Source organism: Lactuca saligna, chromosome 8 (genome assembly GCF_052625555.1).
Source record: "Lactuca saligna cultivar CGN05327 chromosome 8, ASM5262555v1, whole genome shotgun sequence".
Classification (NCBI taxonomy): Eukaryota; Viridiplantae; Streptophyta; class Magnoliopsida; order Asterales; family Asteraceae; genus Lactuca; species Lactuca saligna.
The window spans coordinates 188,615,493-188,634,129 of record NC_136424.1 but is presented as its reverse complement, the minus strand read 5'-3'; positions in this window follow the sequence as shown (position 1 = coordinate 188,634,129).

The window sequence follows — 18,637 nt, the reverse complement described above, 5'->3', positions numbered from 1 at the left end:
TAACACCTAAACTCCATAAAAATTTATTATAAACCTTATAAGATCAATTTAAGTTAAAAAAATTAGTAAATATAATCATGGAAAGAAAATTTAATTATTAACATTTAACCCTAATCTACAAGTTAAATGTCAAGATTTTATGAAAAGAAAACTAGGTTAATGCATAGTTATAAAAATATGGAAAAATTTATAAAAACAGGAGAGATTATAATTATATGAAATAAGTGAAAGGGAGGCTCTCTAATACCCTCAAAAAACTCGGCCTCCCCTCTCCCAATACATCCTTCCCCTTCCCAACACACCTAATCATTTTCACCATATTTGCACTCTAACTTCTTTCTCACTCTCTCTCATTTTCTATCACTTCAACCACTCCACACTCTCATTCTCCCTCTCCAAACCCACAAATATCATCAGCCAAGAACACCTATCCACACTCAAATCTTCATCTTCTAAGGTTGTTCTTCAAGGCATTCATGGAAATCCTTCATTTTCCCTTACTTTTCTTTCTTGTTTTAAAGAGTTTTCTTGCATTTCTCATTCTTCTACACCATTCTTTATGAACATTGATGAACATATCCATGAATGTCGACTTTGATGATGATGGTGGTAGGGTTTCACCCAAGAACAATATGCATGTTGTTTATTGGTGAAATCCAAGGACCAAAACCTATGTCAACTGTCAAGCACTAAAATATGGATTTTTACAAGTTTTAAGGGTTCATATACCTTATGCATTCAAGTATTTCCTTTGAAAACATAACTACGACCAACATATGTTCATGCATGGTCTTCAAACCGTGATGCATGTGATGAACACCGAGCTAAAGAGCTTGATGATCAAAGTACATTGTTAATAGTGCATGTAAATGATTTTAATTATAAAAAAAATCTAAAAGTTCTTTTCAGTTCGAAATAAAATTTTCCCAGATTCCCATTAAGATGATATGAATATCTAGAAAATCCCAAGAGTTTTTATCATTTCCTTGATTTATTAAAATTGTTACAAGAAAACAAGGGCATAAATCACATAAAATACTTTATGTGGTCTATAAATCCTAAATAAAGTCGTGGATGACCCCTATAGTGAATAATGACCTCTCATTAGTTTTCATCGATTTATGTTGATGTTTAGTATGACTTTTGATTTTCTTTTTGTTTGGTTCCAATAAATCACAAAACGACTTTAGAGAGTGTGAAAATTATACGTGCTATTATATGTTAAATAGGATCCGTGTGCGTTCGAGACTTCTTTTGACTCTCACATCCCTGTCGTTGTTACATTCGTATCACACATCAAACAGTGAGTTAATACCCCTACACTTTTATGGTTTTTAAATGTTTTCATGGGCAAAATACAAGCTAAACATAAAGGTTTTCATTGAGTCAAAACTTGTGCAACTCAACAGTTTTCATAAAGCATTTAGATACGTTATTACTTTTGTATTATGCGGAGCATAAGGGATGTTTTCTAAATTTAATTGCAGAGTTTTCAGAATAGATTCATGATCTTAACAGCCAAACTATAATAGATATAGTTTGGGGAATTTCATTACTAGTTTTACAGATACAAACTACTCTCACGACTGAAATAGATTTAGTTTCTTACATACATTACAAGAGTACAACAATTAATAATTATTTAATTATAATTATTTTTACTCTACAATACATACATCGAATTCCACAACAAAACAACATTACCTTTCATATATTATTACTTGTAAAGTCGTTAACATGATTGGGAGACACATCCTTGGGCACTTACAAACTTAACAAAGTGGAGGACTCCACTTATGTACCAAAGTCTCCTGGAGGGAGAACGTGACTTTTGTGTATAGATCTATACAGGATTGACTACCCCGCGCCTTACTGCTAGCTACAGTAGGACCGATAGGTCTACGGGTGACAAAGTTATAAAGGATATTGGCGTCAGATTCATGCCATATCAAGTTTAGTATGGTCATAAAACTCGCCAATAATAACGATATATTTACATAATAATATACTACTCGTGAGCAATTGCTTTAATAACATAAGTGTGATACTTATGCCTTACAGTTTCAGAACCATTAAAGCAACAATACATGCATACAAGGGAAAATAAGGGATTTTCCCAGACTAAACCTTGGTACATTACTTACTGGTGGTTGCCAGGGTTTTCAAAACAGATCATACATTACTTACTGGTGGTATCCAGGGTTTTCAGAACGAATCATACTTCACTTACTGTATCAAACAAATCTGTTAGAAAATATCGGATTTTATTGGAAAACATACATACATTTTACAGATCTTTTCATAGGTTTACATTACAAAACATGCTGATGAACTCACCAGTTTTATGCTGATACGTTTTCAAAATTTCTTGTATTCTAAGGAAATCAATAGATAGGTACCTCTTGGAGTTTTGAGAAGACGGATTATATATAACTACGTCATTTACTTATTATACTTTTTATGTATGCAAACTATGTTTTAGATAGATGTAAATATTCATATTACAATGTAATGGTTGTGTTTACTTTGATTACTATGATGCAATTGTTGTGATACTACGAATGACGTCCTCCACCCCCGAACGTTTACGCCATTTGTTTTACGGTTTAGGGGTGTGGCAGATTGGTATCAGAGCTATTTTTATAGTGAACTAAGTATACCAAACCTTACATGGTATACAAATATAAACACAAAGGGGCTGAAGCGCTCTAAACTAAAAGTATACTTTCAAAATATAAGTATTTTTCGAGAAGTATACAAATATACATACGTACCAGAAACAATATCATAAGTAAAACAAAACAAAAGTATTTGGATGTTAGACACTGCTGTTAAACCTGGGCAGTTATGTAATCATGTCTAGTGTCAATATAAGCTGATTAACTATATTTATTCAAGACATGACCAACATGTGCTTCGGAGTGACTATGATGTTGTAGTAGGCCTAAAACTTACCAAGTATACCTAGAACAAGATATCAATATAACAAAACATGAAACTTAAAATACTATAGGAGTATTTTAGCTAGAGTCAAATACATTGCGAAGATTCATTTTCCAGTGTTTCTAGTCATTCCTTTAGCGATAGTTTACTTGCATTAGTAACTTTTCCTTGTTTATCGCTTAGTAGAACACTCTATCTATCAAGCTGAGATATATCTTGCTTCATATCTCTTGATTCAAATCCAGGGGACTTATCATCCTCTTCTTCCTTATTATTTTTAAAACAAGATGCCAAGCAGAAGGGCCAAACTTTGCAGGAGCCCTCCAAGAAATAGCGAATGGTGGCAGTCCACGCTGCTACTACTCCCGCCACTGCTCCTACAACTCAAGCTCCTACTAGTAGGTACACTAGTACCCTTCCTCGGTGCGATAAGTATAATTATCATCATAACCCCAACCCATGTGTGAAATGCTATGCAACAGCTATGGAAAGAAGGGGCACACAACACAAAGTTCAAGACAACAGTTCAACCAACCAATCGGGCTTCTGGAGAAGGTGTTGGTCAAGCATGTTATGGTTGTGGGGACGTCGGTCATTACAAGAGAAATTGACCCAAGGCAACAACCATTGGCAACACTGGGAGAGTGTTAGTAATGGGCCAGGAGGAGGCAGTTGCAGATCCCACCATTGTTCCGGGGATGTTCCTCCTTGACAACTCTTATGCATGCATTCTTTTCTATTTTGGTTCGGAGATAACTTTTATCAGCCATGCATTCAAACATCTTCTCAAACATAAACCCCAACCTATAACTGAAACGTTCACCGTCGAGATGGCTAATGGAAAGAAAGAGAGCACTAACGACATATTCATCGGCTGTACCCTTACCTTAAACGACCATTCCTTTCCCATCGACCTTATGCATGTTTCTATAAAAGGCTTCGATGTCCTCATCGGCATGGATTGGTTGAGTCCCAATCATGCTGATATCCTTTGCTATGAAAAAGCAATTTGTGTCAATCTTCCCTCTGGGGAACCCCTCATGATTTATGGCGATAAACTCAGCTCAAACCTTCGTATCATTTTGTGCATCAAAGCTCAAAAATTTATGCGAAAGGAGTGCCATGCATTCCTAGCCCATGTGGTTAATGAGAAACAGGAAGTTAAAGACCTCGAGAAGATCCCGAAGTCTGCAATTTTCTTGATGTTTTTCCCGAAGAGCTTCCGGGAATTCCTCTCGAGCGCCAAGTTGAGTTTCGTATCGATCTAATCCCTGAAGCTACCCCCGTAGCTAAATCCCCATATAGTCTAGCGCCAGCAGAAATGCAAGAGTTGCAGCCAGCTCAATGAGCTACTCAACAAAGGATTCATTAGGCCGAGTTCCTCACCCTGGGGAGCCCTAGGTTTATTTCTGAAAAAGAAGGATAGATCTTTTCAGATGTGCATTGATTATCGTGAACTGAACAAGCTTACCGTAAAAAATCGTTATCTTTCTTCCCAGAATCGACGACCTTTTTTATCAGCTCCATTGTGCTAGCTACTTTTCAAAAATAGACCTAAGATCAGTGTACCATCAGTTGCGAGTCCATGAGAATGATGTTCCCAAGACAGCATTCCGAACTCGTTATGGACACTACGAGTTCGTTGTAATGCCCTTTGGTCTAACCAACGCGCTAGCAGTATTCATGGATTTGATGAATCGGGTGTTCTGCCCTTTCCTAGACAACTTTGTAATTCTGTTCATTGATGATATACTTGTCTACTCTCGAAGTGAGGAAGATCATAGGCAGCACTTGAGGTTAGTACTGGAAACACTAAGAACTCAGAAGCTATATGCGAAGTTCTCTAAGCATAAATTCTGGATTCGAAAAGTAACTTTCCTCGGTCACGTTGTAATCGAGGAAGGCATACACGTGGACCCTTCCAAAATCAAAGCGATTGAGAATTGTCTGCACCGAAGACGCCCACAGAAATCTGTCAATTCTTGGGCCTCGCTGGCTATTATCACGGGTTTATCTAGAATTTCTCCAAGACTGCCAAACCCTTAACCACTCTGACTCAGAAAGATGTACCCTTTTGTTGAAATGAAAAGCAAGACACTGCGTTCCGAACATTGAAGCAGGCCTTATGCAGCGCACCTATCCTGTCTGTCACACCCCCAAACCAGACGGCGGAAACGTCCGGGGGCTGTCGTGACTCAATTGAATACCATAACATTGAATATATATGAAACATAACAACATTCGTCACCATTCATCAACATAGTACAACCAGTAGTGTTTACATATCATACATTGTTTAAACATTACATTCCCCAAAAATTAATTTGTTCAATTCATACAAAAATAAACCGCAACCGTCACTGGATATGATTTCCCTTGATTCACTGGCTCCCTGAGAATACAAGTATTTTGAAAAACGTCAACATATGAAATGTTGGTGAGTTCATAAGTAGTGTTTGAAATCGAATGTTTGTATTGTTTGAAGAACCACCAGAAAATCCGATATTTTCTGAAAAGATAAGTTTTCGAAAACGTTTGTGAAGATCCATAGGTATGCTTGTTCGTTTCTATACTTGTAAAAAAAAATGTTCATTGAAAATGTATGCATTTCAAATCAGTTCGTATTGAAAACCCTAGGAAAACCCGATGTTCTCCTAGTTCCTTGAATTACGTGATGTTACATTGAAACCATTGCATAGCGTATAGTGTCAGTCCCAGGCGACGTTGGAAGGTTTTTGAGCAGGATTATTTACTACAAACCCGCGTTACACAAACGCCCAGTTTATAGTTATACTAACGACTCCGAAGGCGTCGTCAGTACTAATCGCGTTATCCAATCGCCCTGACTAGGTGTAGTCCCACATCCGAAGAGAAAGAGATCACGAAGACCCCGGTAACTCCATTAGCCGGTTGGGGATAAAATGTACGAGGGGTCCCCGACCCGCCTCGCATGAAATGTAGACTTTACTAGCAATACCAAAGGACCCTTGGGGACCGGTGGTATACAAGCCATTGAAAGTCCATTTACGTTGTGTCGGATCGGTAAAACCCAACACACCGTAAAAAAAATGTCTTCGGGCCTTAAGATCAGGTCATTGGGCTAGCTAGGCTCAACGAACAAGATTTTACACTTGTGGGGCCCAAAGATGGTGCGTAGACGTCTGTGCACACTCGCATGTATATGTATTACCAAACGTTACTTGTATGAATCGTAGGGTCGTAGTGTTAGTAGTTGTAGATTTCTATTGGCTCGAGACCGAGCCAATTCGTTTAATAACGACTTTTGGGTATTGTAATGTATTGTATTTCGTCGATACTCGTGGTGCAATTATTTGATCAAATTGTGTACATTGAACTAGTCTTGAAATATTCCTGTTTTCAGCCCCTCATTATTTGTAAAATTTACATTTTCAACCCTTTTTATTAAATACTTCCCGGTTTGGTCCTTAAACTATTTTTCTTGACATTTTAACACCAAAAATTATTGAAATTAATATTTTTCAGCAAATTTTTCGTAGAAAACAGTTTAAGTCCTTGAAAATGCAGTTTTCTCGGTTTTAATCCCTTCTTTTCGCAACTTTGACAATTTTGGCCCAAATTGGAAAATTTTTGCAACTTTGGTCCTTTTTAAATTTAAAAAGCATTTTAAACCTTTGAAAAGGATTTGGAACACTTATAGTCCACTGTTTTACAGAAAGTTACAGTTTTGGCCCTCCAAAACAGAAAAATTCGCATAATGGGCCTTATTGGGCCGAAATTTTCATTTTTAGCCCATTAAGCTTGGAATTTATGTTTTTAATCCCCTAAATGAGTATATTTCCAGAAATTTATTTATTGAAACTGTTTTGGCACACTTCATCCATCAGAATCTGTGAAATGTCAATTTGGGCCCTTATTTTTGCATTTTTCACATCTTAAGCCCAAAATTTGTGTTTTTAACCCAAAGAAAATTATTACTAAACCACTTAGCCATTTTTCTTGAAACACTTTGTGTTTAGAAATATATTTGAAGCTAAAATCATTTAACACAAGATATATCTCGGTTTTGATGGGTTTTAAGGCTAGATCCAACATAAAAACACATAAAAGCATACATATAAGCATGGAAATCATACAAGGCATACAAAACACATATAGATCTACACTTTCACTTGTATTCCCCCCCCACAAAACTCATAAAAACAGAAAATAGGGGGTATGAAGCTCACCTTAGGGGGTAGTTTCGGTTCTTGATGAAAGGTTGGAAGAAATGAAGTGATTTTTGGCCTTTGCACTCCTTGATGAACTTTTCGAGATTATGGGGTTTCTAGAGTGCAAGATCATGATTTTTGCATGGATTAGGAAGAGGTTTTTGATAAACAAAGAATATAAGTCATAGATCCAAGCAAATCCTTACCTTAGATGATGATTTTTGTGGAAGAACTTCCTTGAATGCTACCTAAATTTCGAGTCTTTGGATGAAGAAGAAGAAGAAGCCTTGAGTGAATTTTAGAGAGAGTTTGTGAGTGTTTTGTGTGTGTGTGTGGTGTTGCTCTCGGCCGAAACAAGGAGAGAGGAGAGAAAAAGAAGTGATCTTGATATGATGTTTGCTTGGAAACATGAGTTATATGCATGGAAGTCCAACATATAAAGGTGAGGTGGCAACCCAAGGTCAACTCTCCCTTTTCCTTGGGCTTGGGCCGAGAATGGGGAGGGAAGAAGGAAAAATTGGGCTTTTTGCCCCTAAGCCCAACATTAGAGGTAGTTTAGGGTATTTATTGGCCTTATAAAATAAAATTGTGATTTTTATGCTTTATTAAGCTAGGTTAGGTTAAATTATGGATCAAAGCTTGTGATTTATTTCATTCTAGGCCCAATATGACCTAAAATGTTGAAATAAATTAGTGTGGGTCCAATTAGAGCCTAATTAGGGTCCTAAGCCCATGATAGTCCAATTGGAAGCTTATTGGTCCATTTGGATCCAAATAGGAAGTCCTAGTCCAAAATGGACTTAACAAGAACTTCTAGGGTCTCCAATTGTTTGATGACTACTTGTAGTGCTTGTATATTGTATTTGATTGAAGTTTTTGATTCACATTAGGTTGAATGTATAGATTACATGACACAAAATTTCCAGTTGTGACATCATCCCCCCGTTAGAGGGAATTTCGTCCCGAAATTCTGTTTGAAAGCTAGATTTGAGAATGCTAGAATAGGTGAGGGTACTTCTGCTTCATTTGATCTTCGCGTTCCCACGTGAATTCTGGCCCACGCTTTGCGTTCCACCGTACCTTCACGATCGGGATGCGACTCTGCTTAGTACGCTTCACCTCCCTGTCCATGATTTCGATTGGCTCTTCGACGAACAGGAGATTCTCATTGATTTCGATTTCGTCAAGAGGAATGACTAGGGTTTCATCTGACAGGCACTTTTTCAGATTAGAAACATGGAACACGGGGTGTACACCGTTTAGCTCTGCAGGTAGTTGTAGTCTGTATGCTACTGGACCTATTCGGGCGACGATTTCGAAAGGTCCAATGTATCGCGGGTTCAGCTTTCCCCGTTTTCCGAAACGTATAACCCCTTTCCAGGGTGAGACCTTCAACAATACTCGATCACCGACCTGGAATTCTAAGGGCTTTCGCCGTTTATCAGCGTAGCTCTTTTGCCGGTCACGCGATGCCTGTAATCGAGCTTTGATCTGGACCATCTTTTCTGTGGTCTCGCGAATGATTTCCGGTCCCGTTAATGCCTTGTTTGGCGTATGTGTTCTTGCTAGCTGGGTGTCACCTACTTCAGCCCAACATAACGGTGATCTACATTTACGCCCGTACAGTGCTTCGAAAGGGGCCACCTTAATGCTCGAATGATAACTATTGTTATATGAAAACTCGATCAACGGTAGGTGGGTATCCCAAGACTTTCCGAAGTCTATCACACATGCACGAAGCATGTCTTCAAGCGTCTGAATGGTTCGTTCGCTTTGACCGTCCGTTTGTGGGTGATACGCGGTGCTCATATCAAGATGAGTTCCCATGGCCTTTTGGAGCGACTGCCAAAAGCGTGACGTGAACCTACTGTCCCTATCCGAGATGATAGATTTCGGCACTCCATGAAGTCTTACAATCTCTCGTAGGTACAAACGCGTCAGCCTCTCCATCTTGTAGGACTCTTTGATGGGCAGGAAATGGGCAGATTTCGTCAGTCGATCGATGATTACCCATATGGTGTCCAAACCGTCCGACGTCTTGGGCAGCTTGGTCACGAAGTCCATAGAAATCCCCTCCCATTTCCACTCAGGGATTGCCGGTTGCTGTAACAATCCGGAAGGTTTCTGGTATTCCACTTTTACTTTGGCACACGTAAGGCACTTACTAACATAAGTTGCGATTTCCGCCTTCATGTTAGGCCACCAATAGTGCTGCTTAATGTCCAAATACATCTTGTCCGAACCAGGATGAATGGAGTATCGTGTCTTGTGGGCTTCCTTCATAACGATCTCCCTGAATCCTCCGATCTTTGGAACCCAAATACGGTTCATGAAGTAGTATACCCCATTCTCTTTGACTTCCAGGTTCTTCTCCATTCCGCGTAATGCCTCGCTAGTTCTATTTTCCGTTTTCATAGCCTCTGCCTGGACTGATGCAATTTGAGCGGTCAGATGAGACTGAATGGTTATCGAGTGCGTTTTCGTACGGCGATTTGTGTACTCCTTCCGACTTAATGCGTCAGCTACCACGTTGGCCTTGCCTGGATGGTACTTGATCTCGCATTCGTAGTCGTTTAACAACTCCACCCATCTTCGTTGTCTCATGTTCAGCTCCTTCTGATTCAAGATGTGCTGGAGGCTCTTGTGGTCTGTGAAGATGGTGCACTTTGTACCGTACAGGTAGTGCCTCCAAATTTTTAGGGCGAAGACCACGGCTCCCAGTTCTAGGTCATGGGTTGTGTAATTTACTTCGTGCGTCTTTAGTTGACGGGACGCATATGCTATCACTCTTCCACGTTGCATGAGAACGCAACCTAAACCTTGATTTGACGCGTCACAGTAAACTACAAAATCTTCCGTTCCTTCGGGTAGAGATAGTACAGGAGCGCTACAAAGAGCTTGCTTCAAGGCTCGAAACGCAATCTCTTGTCGGTCTGTCCACTTGAATGGCACACTCTTTTGCGTAAGCAAGGTAAGTGGATTGGCGATTTTAGAGAAGTTTTGGATGAATCTCCTATAGTAGCCTGCTAGGCCTAAGAACTGACGAATTTCTGTGGGCGTAGTCGGAGTTGCCCATCCTTCCACAGCTTTGACCTTAGAGGGATCCACATGAATTCCATCTTGGCTAACTACGTGACCGAGAAAATTCACGCTCCGTAGCCAAAACTCACACTTAGAGAGTTTGGCGTAAAGCCTTTCCGATCGCAGCGTCTCTAGGACTTGTCGGAGATGTTGGCCATGCTCCTCTTTGCTTCGAGAATAGACGAGGATGTCATCGATAAACACAATGACGAAGTTGTCCAAGAACGGTCGACAGATTCGGTTCATTAGGTCCATAAATGCGGCGGGTGCATTTGTTAGACCGAAGGGCATTACGACGAATTCATAATGTCCATAGCGGGTTCGGAAAGCGGTTTTAGGAATATCTTCTTCTCGGACCTTGAGTTGATGGTATCCGGACCGTAGATCTATTTTAGAAAAATAGCTAGCTCCTTGGAGCTGGTCGAATAGATCATCGATTCGTGGGAGTGGGTAGCGGTTTTTAACAGTGAGTTTATTCAACTCTCTGTAATCGATGCACATTCTGAAAGATCCGTCCTTCTTTTTGACAAAGAGCACCGGAGCTCCCCACGGCGAGTAGCTAGGTCGGATAAATCCCTTGTCCAGAAGCTCACTGAGTTGGCTGGACAATTCCTGCATTTCAGCAGGTGCCAATCGATATGGTGATTTAGCGAGGGGAGTTGCTCCTGGGACGAGGTCGATTCGGAACTCAACCTGTCTCTCTGGGGGTACTCCTGGAAGATCTTCAGGAAACACGTCCGGGAATTCACACGCTACCGGAATGTCTTGGATGTTAATTTCTTCTTTAGCCTTGTCCACTATGTGGGCCAAGAACGCTAAGTTGTTCTTTCGCAGATGTTTTTGTGCTTTGATGCATGAGATAAGACGAAGACTCGTGCTAGGTTTGTCTCCGTAAATTACTAGGGTTTCGTGATTCGGGAGACGAAGGCGAACGGCCTTCTCGTGGCACATAATCTCAGCATGGTGGGGGCTTAACCAATCCATGCCGATAATCACATCGAAACTCCTAATTGACACTGGCATCAGATCTATTCGTAAGACGTGTTGGTTAAGGGTTAGGGTACATCCGATGTAGATCTCCCTAGTGGATTCGGTTTTCCCATTGGCCATTTCCACCGTATAGGTTTCATTTAGCTTCTGGGGTTGTTGTTTTAATAAATGTTTAAACTTCTCGCTTACGAAACTTCGCTCCGCTCCGGTATCAAATAAGATGCATGCATAAGCGTGGTTTAGGAGGAACGTACCGGTCACAACTGCGGGGTCCTGAACTGCATCACTCTGACCCATAGTCAGCATTCTTCCTGCTCCTCTGTTTCCTGAGTTGTTGTTGTTGTTAGGGCAGTCTCGACGGAAATGTCCCGTCCTTCCACACCCGAAACAGGTGTGGCTAGGCCCTGCGTTGTTGCCGCCGGCATTGGTGTTGTTGGTATTGCGGTGGTTGTTGTTGTTGTTCTGGTTGTTTCCCTGACTCTGGTTCTGAGAAGGATAAGTCCTGCAGAACCTTGCAGTGTGTCCCCTTCGGTTGCAACTGGTGCAATGGAACTCCCTACATTCTCCTTGGTGATGGAAACCGCACTTGTTGCATTTGGGATGATTACCGGAATAGGGTTTTGAGGTATTTGAAGCAGCTGAGGCTGGAGCATGTGATGTGACTGGTACCGGCGCAGTGACAGCGTGAACTGCCACCGTTTGCTGCTTTTTAGAGGTCTCGGGACCCTGACGCCCCTTCCTCTTGTTGTTCCATCCTTTCTTACCATCACTCTACTTCTTCTTCTCAGTCTCTACCGGTTTCTCACCCTTTTTGTGGTTATGATCGTATAGCCTCTTTGCCAATCTCTTCGCACTGTCAAAAGTTTCAGGGTTCGCAGCTATCACATTCCCTTGAATGGGGGATGTCAGTCCCCAAATGAATCGTTCAATCTTCTTTTCCTCTGATGAGATCATACCCGGGCACAACAGAGATAGTTCGCTGAATCTCGATGTGTAAGCATCGATGTTCCCATTCTGCACCGTGAGATTCCATAGTTCCTGCTCCATCTTCTGTATTTCGCCTCGGGGGCAGTACTCAGCCGTCAACATCTCTTTCATTTCTGCCCAGGGAATAGAGTTGGCGACAGGAAGTGTCATAGCTTCTACATGACCATTCCACCAAGTGAGTGCTTGGTCCACAAAAGTGCAGGCCGCGAACTTCACTTTCATCTGCTCGGGGCACTCACATATCTCGAATACCGACTCTACCTTCTCAATCCATCGCTTCAGGGCGATCACTCCTCCGGTACCGTTGAAAGTTCGGGGTTTAGCGTTCGCAAAATCCTTGTAGGTGCACGTTTTAGTGAGTCCTTGGTTCGTCCCGTTGTTCGAACTTCCGGATCCTTGCCCGTTACCTCCTCCGTTGTTCCCTCGGTGAAGTTGTGCCATAGCCGCTGTGACTGCAGCAGACACGGCTGCCTGGAAAGTAGTGGAGTCAACTTCCGGCGGGGTTGGTTCGGGATTTCCGCGAGTAGCTGGGCGAGGCATCTTTCTGTCATGAAACGGAAAGATGTTGAGTGTACGTGGTTTCTGTGAGGTGGCGACTCTACTAACTAGGTGTATGGTACGAACCTAAACGTTACTATCATCAAGCATACAATCATAACGTCTCAACACATAACAACTGAGAATATCATAGCAAAACACACAAAAGTTTATTAATATTATCCGCATTTAGTACAAGAAAATTTGCTCGTAGGAGCATACATAAGTAACACTAATCCGACAGCATAACGGCTCCATGAGTAGTGTAGTCACTTAAACATAGAGCCGGAGTACATAACATAGTTCCTAATAACCTACTATGATAAATCTATTCCTAACCGCGTTGAGCTGCATCAGGAGGTGGTGCCGAAGATGTGGATGCTCCCTGAAGACGAGCCACTAGGCGTTCTGCATCCTGAAGTCGAGATTCCCACCTTACCTGCCTCATGTGAAACTCCCGGGGGACGTCACGCGTCTCCTGTTCCGCACGCTCGACCCTAGTCCACAACTGGCGTACTTGATCAGCAGTGCCCTGAGCAAGGTCCCCGGTGTCCCGTAGTCGTCTCACCATGACTGGTAGAGCTCGGTCGGCTGGTCCTCCGTCCCTCAAGTCAAAGAACTCACGTGACATGCCAAACGGGGGTCGCTGTCCCTGATGTCTGCTCCATCTCCAAAGATCAATGCCCCAAGGAGGGGTAGGTCCAGTGGGTCCCACACGATAAGCAGGCACCCTGATCGGGTAAGGGGGGTCGATGACTTCAGACTCTGCGTCCGAATCACCCCCTTCGCTGTCATCGAGCTCCTCTTCGAAATGTTCTTCGTCTTCTTCGGGTTCGGCAGGCTCGCCCTCGACTTCCGCCTCCGGTTCCCCGTCAGATTCCTCTTCGGGGTCCTCCTCAGGTTCTTCTTCAGGCTCTTCCTCAGGCTCCTCCTCCTCCTCTAGCCACCCGTTGTTTCCCTGATTAGGGAAGTAGGGGTCTCCCGGGTGATGAAAAGCAGCCATGCTGTCTGCGCGAGTACGTACATATGCTAACATTATCCTAGGATGCTATGACTATTGTACAGACTAAGCAAACATTCTCTTTTTGGGTGATAAGGGTATAGTTTTTGGTTCCCTGGCTATCCCGATCTCATCAAGACGTGTGTTAGTTTTACCTTGGAGAGAATGTAGTTGATCAGGCTACATTCACTCCTTGGTATCCCTAAGAACAGTCCCGAATTAACCAAGATACCAGCATTATTGTGTTTGATTCAGCGTTAGGTTCTTATCCCTAGTGCAAGCAAGTGTGTTTTATTTACTTGTGTTGTTCAGAGTTATGTTAGTCCCTCTTTTTGGTTTATAGTTGCATATCAATGTATGGCTCGACATGCTAGTTCACTATAAACAAAGCTCTGATACCAACCTGTCACACCCCCGAACCAGACGGCGGAAACGTCCGGGGGCTGTCGTGACTCAATTGAATACCATAACATTGAATATATATGAAACATAACAACATTCGTCACCATTCATCAACATAGTACAACCAGTAGTGTTTACATATCATACATTGTTTAAACATTACATTCCCCAAAAATTAATTTGTTCAATTCATACAAAAATAAACCGCAACCGTCACTGGATATGATTTCCCTTGATTCACTGGCTCCCTGAGAATACAAGTATTTTGAAAAACGTCAACATATGAAATGTTGGTGAGTTCATAAGTAGTGTTTGAAATCGAATGTTTGTATTGTTTGAAGAACCACCAGAAAATCCGATATTTTCTGAAAAGATAAGTTTTCGAAAACGTTTGTGAAGATCCATAGGTATGCTTGTTCGTTTCTATACTTGTAAAAAAAAATGTTCATTGAAAATGTATGCATTTCAAATCAGTTCGTATTGAAAACCCTAGGAAAACCCGATGTTCTCCTAGTTCCTTGAATTACGTGATGTTACATTGAAACCATTGCATAGCGTATAGTGTCAGTCCCAGGCGACGTTGGAAGGTTTTCGAGCAGGATTATTTACTACAAACCCGCGTTACACAAACGCCCAGTTTATAGTTATACTAACGACTCCGAAGGCGTCGTCAGTACTAATCGCGTTATCCAATCGCCCTGACTAGGTGTAGTCCCACATCCGAAGAGAAAGAGATCACGAAGACCCCGGTAACTCCATTAGCCGGTTGGGGATAAAATGTACGAGGGGTCCCCGACCCGCCTCGAATGAAATGTAGACTTTACTAACAATACCAAAGGACCCTTGGGGACCGGTGGTATACAAGCCATTGAAAGTCCATTTACGTTGTGTCGGATCGGTAAAACCCAACACACCGTAAAAAAAATGTCTTCGGGCCTTAAGATCAGGTCATTGGGCTAGCTAGGCTCAACGAACAAGATTTTACACTTGTGGGGCCCAAAGATGGTGCGTAGACGTCTGTGCACACTCGCATGTATATGTATTACCAAACGTTACTTGTATGAATCGTAGGGTCGTAGTGTTAGTAGTTGTAGATTTCTATTGGCTCGAGACCGAGCCAATTCGTTTAATAACGACTTTTGGGTATTGTAATGTATTGTATTTCGTCGATAGTCGCGGTGCAATTATTTGATCAAATTGTGTACATTGAACTAGTCTTGAAATATTCCTGTTTTCAGCCCCTCATTATTTGTAAAATTTACATTTTCAACCCTTTTTATTAAATACTTCCCGGTTTGGTCCTTAAACTATTTTTCTTGACATTTTAACACCAAAAATTATTGAAATTAATATTTTTCAGCAAATTTTTCGTAGAAAACAGTTTAAGTCCTTGAAAATGCAGTTTTCTCGGTTTTAATCCCTTCTTTTCGCAACTTTGACAATTTTGGCCCAAATTGGAAAATTTTTGCAACTTTGGTCCTTTTTAAATTTAAAAAGCATTTTAAACCTTTGAAAAGGATTTGGAACACTTATAGTCCACTGTTTTACAGAAAGTTACAGTTTTGGCCCTCCAAAACAGAAAAATTCGCATAATGGGCCTTATTGGGCCGAAATTTTCATTTTTAGCCCATTAAGCTTGGAATTTATGTTTTTAATCCCCTAAATGAGTATATTTCCAGAAATTTATTTATTGAAACTGTTTTGGCACACTTCATCCATCAGAATCTGTGAAATGTCAATTTGGGCCCTTATTTTTGCATTTTTCACATCTTAAGCCCAAAATTTGTGTTTTTAACCCAAAGAAAATTATTACTAAACCACTTAGCCATTTTTCTTGAAACACTTTGTGTTTAGAAATATATTTGAAGCTAAAATCATTTAACACAAGATATATCTCGGTTTTGATGGGTTTTAAGGCTAGATCCAACATAAAAACACATAAAAGCATACATATAAGCATGGAAATCATACAAGGCATACAAAACACATATAGATCTACACTTTCACTTGTATTCCCCCCCCCCCCCCCCACAAAACTCATAAAAACAGAAAATAGGGGGTATGAAGCTCACCTTAGGGGGTAGTTTCGGTTCTTGATGAAAGGTTGGAAGAAATGAAGTGATTTTTGGCCTTTGCACTCCTTGATGAACTTTTCGAGATTATGGGGTTTCTAGAGTGCAAGATCATGATTTTTGCATGGATTAGGAAGAGGTTTTTGATAAACAAAGAATATAAGTCATAGATCCAAGCAAATCCTTACCTTAGATGATGATTTTTGTGGAAGAACTTCCTTGAATGCTACCTAAATTTTGAGTCTTTGGATGAAGAAGAAGAAGAAGCCTTGAGTGAATTTTAGAGAGAGTTTGTGAGTGTTTTGTGTGTGTGTGGTGTTGCTCTCGGCCGAAACAAGGAGAGAGGAGAGAAAAAGAAGTGATCTTGATATGATGTTTGCTTGGAAACATGAGTTATATGCATGGAAGTCCAACATATAAAGGTGAGGTGGCAACCCAAGGTCAACTCTCCCTTTTCCTTGGGCTTGGGCCGAGAATGGGGAGGGAAGAAGGAAAAATTGGGCTTTTTGCCCCTAAGCCCAACATTAGAGGTAGTTTAGGGTATTTATTGGCCTTATAAAATAAAATTGTGATTTTTATGCTTTATTAAGCTAGGTTAGGTTAAATTATGGATCAAAGCTTGTGATTTATTTCATTCTAGGCCCAATATGACCTAAAATGTTGAAATAAATTAGTGTGGGTCCAATTAGAGCCCAATTAGGGTCCTAAGCCCATGATAGTCCAATTGGAAGCTTATTGGTCCATTTGGATCCAAATAGGAAGTCCTAGTCCAAAATGGACTTAACAAGAACTTCTAGGGTCTCCAATTGTTTGATGACTACTTGTAGTGCTTGTATATTGTATTTGATTGAAGTTTTTGATTCACATTAGGTTGAATGTATAGATTACATGACACAAAATTTCCAGTTGTGTCACTGTCTCTGCCCGAATGGACAGAGGACTTTGTTGTATACTGCGATGCATCCAATCAGGGCTTAGGTTGTGTGCTCATGCAGCGAGGAAAGGTTATTGCTTATGACTCAAGGCAGCTGAAATCACACAAAGTCAACTATACAACTCACGATTTGGAGTTGGGAGTAGTGATCTTCGCATTAAAAATATGGAGACATTACCTCTACGGAACCAAGTGCACTATCTTCACTAACCATAAGTGCTTGCAACATATTTTCGATCAGAAAGAGTTGAACATAAGACAACAGCGATGGGTGGAGTTGCTCAGGATTATGAATGTGAGATACGCTATCATCCAGGAAAGGCCAATATCGTAGCTGATGCCCTCAGTCGAAAGGAGCACTTAGGTCATAGAGCTAAGGTACTTACAATGACTATCCATTCCCATTTATCCGCACAAATCAAAGAGGATCAGTTGGAGGCCTTGAAACCCGAGAACATGCAGTTGCATGCCTTGAGAGGGATGGAAAAGAACTTAGAAATCAAGGGAGATGGAGTCTATTATTTCATGGACCAGATTTGGACCCCAAAGTTCAGTGGTTACAGGGAGGTTGTCACGAAGGAATCTCGTAAGGCCAGATACTTCGTTCATCCAGGTTCGGATAAGATGTACTTGGATCTTAAGAAGTTATATTAGTGGCCAAACATGAAAGCGAGATCGCTACTTTCATGGGCATGTGTCTGACTTGCACCAATGTGAAGTTCGAGTATCAAAATCCCTCAGGTTTGCTGCTGCAGCCAGAAATACCTAAGTGGAAGTGGGAGAGGATTACTATGGATTTTATCACTAAATTACCTAAATCTCCGAGTGGGTATGATACCATATGGGTAATTGTCGATCAATTAACCAAATCCACCCACTTCCTGCCAATCAAAGAAACTTTCAAAATGGAAAGACTTATGCGAATCTACATCCTAGAGATAGTTCGCCTACACGGTGTGCCTGTGTCCATTATCTCTGATTGAGACAGAAGATTCACCTCGAGATTTTGGTTGTCACTACAGAAGGCTCTTGGAACCAAGCTGGATATGAGCACAACTTACCATCCTCAGACAGATGAGCAGAGTGAACATGAAGGATACGAGCACAACTTACCATCTTCAAAGGCTTTCTCTCTCTACTTTCTCTCTACATCCATCGAATTTTCGTCAAGATCTTCAAGATTGTAAGTGTTTCTCCACTATGAATTGAGTTTCATTCCTCTATCTGGTGGTAAATCCATGTTCCTATCTCATTAATCTCACCTTTGTCTAGATTTTCATCTCTCACCAAGAACACTAAGAACACACACTAGTTCTTGGTGGCTAAAAACCCCTTTCAAAGCTTCTTAATAGTAAGTAACTGCTTCCTATGCTTGTTATCTACTAGAAATACTTATTTTTCGCCTTAAAATCAACCCAAAAGACATGAACATGAAGGGTTTATGGCTGTAAACCCATGTACGGCCGTACACCGCTCATTGGCCGCAAACCCTAAATTTTGG